Genomic DNA, 5,608 nt, shown 5'->3' with positions numbered 1-5,608 from the left:
CCGGGAACTTTTGAATTGCATTTCCTGTTTGCCCAGCGTGGAGCTCTGATCAGCACGGGTGGCAATGCAGTCCCAAATCCAAAAAGAGTTCCAGCATGGACCATATGGGAGATACTGGATCTGATCGCTGTATGGGGAGACAAATCTGTTCTTTCAGAGCTCCATTACAGAAGATGAAATGACAAAGCATTTGAAAAAATCTCCAGGCTATGATAGACAGAATCCACAGCAGGAACTCAGCACAGTGCTGTGTGGCAAGCGTAACGGAAAGCCAAAGAATCAAATGGATGCTCATGGAGGAAGGGAGGGGTACTGAGGACTCCAGCTATCCCACAGTCCCTGCAGTCTCCAAAAAGCATTTGCGTTCTTGGCTGAGCTCCCAGTGCCTGTGGGTAAACACATTGTCCGGGGTGGTTTCAGGGATATCTCTCGGCAATTTATCCCCTCCCCCATGAGAGCCCGGGGAACAAACCATTTCTTGACTTTTTTCACTTCACCCATATGTTTCTCTTGCATTGCTGTGGTAGATGCCGGTCCTGTTGGCCTGAACAGCAGCGATCCTCTCCCTTCCTTCCCAGGTGGGCAGACGGTACAGTGCATTTCACGACTGGTTCGGTCGTTGTCCTCTCTGTGGTTGCGCTGGCGTGGCCTCAGGTGGTCGGCCAGGGGCGCCTGGGTCAAAAATAAGAATGACTCCCGGTTTTCCTCGGTGATCTCCAGAATGCGTGGCGAACTGTCGCTCTCATGCCTGGGCCTGAATCCATCAGCCGCCCTTTCATGCCTAATGACAAGCATTCTGTAGTGCCTAGACTATCATATCGCGGGTTGCTGGGCTCCTCCCGCCGCCCCCCATTTACGTTCTGCCATGGACATCCTTAGCCGCTTGGAGGCCTTGCTCCCCTCATTTTATTCCACTAAAGTTCGTGTTATCTGATACTCCTTGATTTCTATTCTTCATCAACCAATGGGGAGACCTGAACGGTAGCCCAGAAGGGTTTGGGGAGGAGGGAGCAAGCGGTGAGTTGCTTGCAGGGCACCCTAGAAAAGGCATGCAGCTCATCATCTTCTGTGGGCTCTGACAGAGACGGCTGTCGTCTCCTGGTTTACACTGGTTCTCTTAGTGCACTTGCCCGATATTCTAGGCAAGACTGCTCTATTTTTTAGATACAAACATTAAAGGTTACGGACTGACCCAGCGGTCATTCCAGTTTTGCTTTTGCCCCGGGCCAACCTCGCGAAAGGTCCGCAGGAGCACCCTGACAGCAGCAGACAGTACAGAATGCACTGATACTGTCATCTCATCACCAATTTCATGGCACGCCGTGGTACAGAATGACTGGGTAACGTCTTGCTTACCTTGCAGTCAATGTTCGCTGCTGTTGTGGCCCTGCAGTAACACGCCTCTGGTCGCGGCATCAGTACACGTTGGTTGCAGTGACCAAAGGCAAACGGCGCTCCATGGTTGCCATGCTATGGGTCTGCCGGGCAATCCAGGGAACAAGGCGCCATGCTTTCTGCCGTTCTTTTCACAGAGGACGGAATGAGAGATGACACATTACCAGAATACCACAACATGTTTCTGCCCATCATGCATTGGGATCTCAACCCAGAATACCAATGGGCGGGGGAGACTGCGGGAACTATGGGATAGCTACGGGATAGCTACCCACAGTGCAACGCTACAGAAATCAATGCTAGCCTCGGTACATGGACTCACACCACCGAATTATTGTGCTTTGTATGGCTGCGTGCACTCGACTTTATACAATCTGTTTTACAAAACCGGTTTATGTAAAATCGGAATAATCCTGTAGTGTAGAGATACCCCTAGTAAGAGAAGGCCCATACATAGGCGGACTGTCATTTTGACTCTTTGTTTTATACCTCTATTACTAGCTAAGTGATAAAAATATACCTAAGTTCTTTAAGTATCAGCCTATACAGGCAGGCCTGCATATCTATATTCTAGCATCAGCTAAAACATGTTGCATTTCTACTTCATTGAACTTGGTGGTGATTGTTCAGTTTTATGGGCAGGGGTTGTTTGGGGCTTTTGGCAGAACTTTCTTTGGGGTAGCCATATGTTGTGACACTGGGGACTGCATCAGCAGTGGGCTGGGAGCCCAAAGGCTGGAGTTAATTTGCATAAAAGTTAAAATTATACTTTTATTATCAAAATTAATGGGTACAGCCATATTTTTTGCACTTGTTTCTCTTTTCCTTTATATCAGGCTAGAAATTGCTTGTTTGAGCTCACCAGTAACATAAATCTGCAGCTGATCAGCATTGTCCTTTCCCTACAATAATAGAGAGGGCAGCTACTGGCTACATTTCAGGAATATGAATCAGTAATTGTTAAAAGATAGGAAACAAAGGGTAGAAACAAAGGGTCAGTTTTCACAATGAAGACTGGTAAATAGCAGCCTCCCACAAGGATCTGTACTGGGGTTGTGCTGTTCAATGTATTCATAAATGATCTGGAAAAGGGGATGAACAGTGAAATTGCAAAATTTCCAGGTGATATACAAAATTACTCAAGATAGTTAAGTCCATAGCTGACAGCAAAGAGTAATAAAAGGATCTCACTAAACTGGGTAAAAAAATAGCAGATGAAATTCAATGTTGATAAGTGCAACGTAATACACATGGGATTCTTTTTCCATATTATGCATACAAAATGATGGGGTCTAAATTAGCTGTTACCACTCAGAAAAGAGATTTTGGAGTCATTTGGATAGTTCTCTGAAAATATCGCTCAATGTACAGTGGCAGTGCAGTCAAAAAAGCTAACATAATGTTAGGAACCATAGGAAAGAAATAGATAATAAAAACAGAAATATCTTAATCACACTATATAAATCCATGATACACCCACACTTTGAATACTGTGTGCACTTCTGGTCACCCCATTTCAAAAAAGATATTAGAATTGGAAAAGGTACAGAGAAGGACAAACAAAAAATGATTGGGCTTATGGACAAGGAAAGAAAAAAAGACTGGGGCTGTTCAGGTTAGAAAAGAGACAACTAAGGGGGGATATGATAGGGGTCTATAAAATCATTAACGATATGGACTAGGTGAATAGGGAAGTGTTATTTACCTCTTCGCATAACACAAGAACTAGGCATCACCTGATTAAATTAATAGGCAGCAGGTTTAAAACAAACAAAAGGACATACTTCAAACAATGCACAATCAACTCATTGCCATGGGATGTTGTGAAGGGCAAAAGTATAACTGGGTTCAAAAAAGAATTAGATAAGCTGATGGAGAATAGGTCCATCAGTGGCTATTAGCCAAGATGGCCAGGAGTCTCTAAACCTCCAACTGCTAGAAGCTGGGACTGGACAACAGGGATCACTTTAAATTGCCCCGTTCTGTTCATTCCCTCTGAAGCATCTGGGACTGGCCACTGTCAGAAGATAGGATTCTGGGCTAGATGAACCATTGGTCTGAGCCTGAATGGCTGTTCTTAATAATTATATATAGCTTTTATAAAGCACCTTTCATCTGTAGATCTCAAAGTGCTTTACAAATGAGGTCAGTATCATTATCCCCATTTTACAGATATGGAAACTGAGGTATGAAGTGACTTGCCTCAGGATTCCCAGTAGGGCAGAAGCTAAGTCATCACTAGAACCTAACTCTCCTAGCTCTTATTCTACTGCTCTGTCTATTATACTACACTGCTCTAAGTACCCTTACTTTCAAACTACATCAGAGGTAGGCAACCTATGGCATGGGTGCCGAAGGCGGCATGCGAGCTGATTTTCAGTGGCACTCACACTGCCCAGGTCCTGGCCACCAGTCCGGGAGGGCTCTGCATTTTAATTTAATTTTAAATGAAGCTTCTTAAACATTTTAAAATCCTTATTTACTTTACATACAACAACAGTTTAGTTTTATATTATAGACTTATAGAAAGAGACCTTCTAAAAATGTTAAAATGTATTACTGGCACGTGAAACCTTAAATTAGAGTGAATAAATGAAGATTCGGCACCCCATTTCTGAAAGGTTGCCGACCCCTGAACTACATAAATACTTTGCAGATTCCCTTAGGCAATTTTCTTCAAAGAGCCACTTTTCACCTAAAAGCATGATATTTGGAATGATTCTGTTTCAGATTTCTAGAGTAGCATTTACAGTGTCCAAGGTCAGAATTTGGATCTGTTTCTTATTGAATCCAGGTCACTGCATTTAGCAAGAACAGGTGAAATGAATCTTGCCTACCACCCTAATCATGTGCTAGCTATATATCAGGATGAACCAGAATCAGCCTCTTGTTTTATATGTGGAAGGCTCTCCAGCCACTAACATGTAGCTGGCAACCTGTGGAATTTCATACTAGTCACTTAATTCTAGGTGTGGTGGGGGAAAACATAAAACAAGGCAGTCAACTCAAAAGTGACTAAGCCTAGGACACATAACATTGATTCATTCAACACATTCGTACAGAGAAAAAGATTAAACATATTTACTACTATATTGAGAGATGTAAATGACTCTCCAGAGAAAAGGGTTACAAACCCTGCAGAAGCTGCCATCTCACTAGTGAGAGAGTGTAATGGCTGAATACTTATTCAAACTATTGAAATCAATTAGGGGCATTTGAATTTGATGTGTGTTTAGCACAGAGCTGTTTCACAACCACAAAAGAAACTTGGTTGAATTTACATAAAGACAGGGACTGCCCAGCTCCCAGAAAAATGTGGCTAAAGAAGGTATTGTGATTAGGTGATTTGGTCTAGGACTGGGAAGTTTTGAATCCGTTGTAACAGTGTTTTGTAAGAGAAGTACTCTAGGAATGCAGTGTGGCTGGAGATCAGGGCAGAGATGTGTGAATTATAAATTTCACCCTGCATTTGCTATCTAATATCCCTGTTCAAGGGTGTACGCACATGTAAATAAATTAGATTAAAATACAAGCTCTTGTATCAGTATCAAATCTTTTCTCACCCAGCAAAGAGATAAATCAGTAACATAGTCAAATTCAAGCAATTTGAAGCAAGCAGGTGCAAGGTCTGTGGATTTTCAGTTTTGGAAATCAGTGGATGTTGTACCTGCTTGTTTCAGGGCTGACTCTGGCTGCTGGAGTACAAATCTTCTTCACAGTTCTGCATCAGGGAAAGAAAATGAGGAAGTGAACAATTCTAGGGAGAGACACTTAAAATGGGTGAAGATGTATGCTCTTGCTGGAACAGTATATATAGCTGTCATATGAGAAGAAATTAAAGCAGGCTGGAAGAAATAAAAGGTGGCTCAGAGGAACTTAAAAGTAAGATGGAAACCTCCACAAGGAATCAAAAGATGCTCTTATGTCAGTAATAAAATACAGGAATATAGGCTCAAATTCTGCAATCTGATGCATACAGAGCCCTATTGAAGCCATGAGGCTCCATGGTGAGGTGACGGTCATGGATGCACCATGTTGAAGATTGGGGCCATAAGAGGCACTAGAGCAGGGGTAGGCAACTTATGGCACAGGTGCCGAAGGCAGCACATGAGCTGATTTTCAGTGGCACTCACAGTGCCTGGGTTCTGGACACTGGTCCGGGGGCCTCTGCATTTTAAATGAAGCTTCTCAAACATTTTAAAAACCTTATTTA

The sequence above is a fragment of the Chelonoidis abingdonii genome, chromosome 3 (genome assembly GCF_003597395.2).
Source record: "Chelonoidis abingdonii isolate Lonesome George chromosome 3, CheloAbing_2.0, whole genome shotgun sequence".
Taxonomy (NCBI): Eukaryota; Metazoa; Chordata; order Testudines; family Testudinidae; genus Chelonoidis; species Chelonoidis abingdonii.
Note: the sequence above shows the minus strand (reverse complement) of the source record.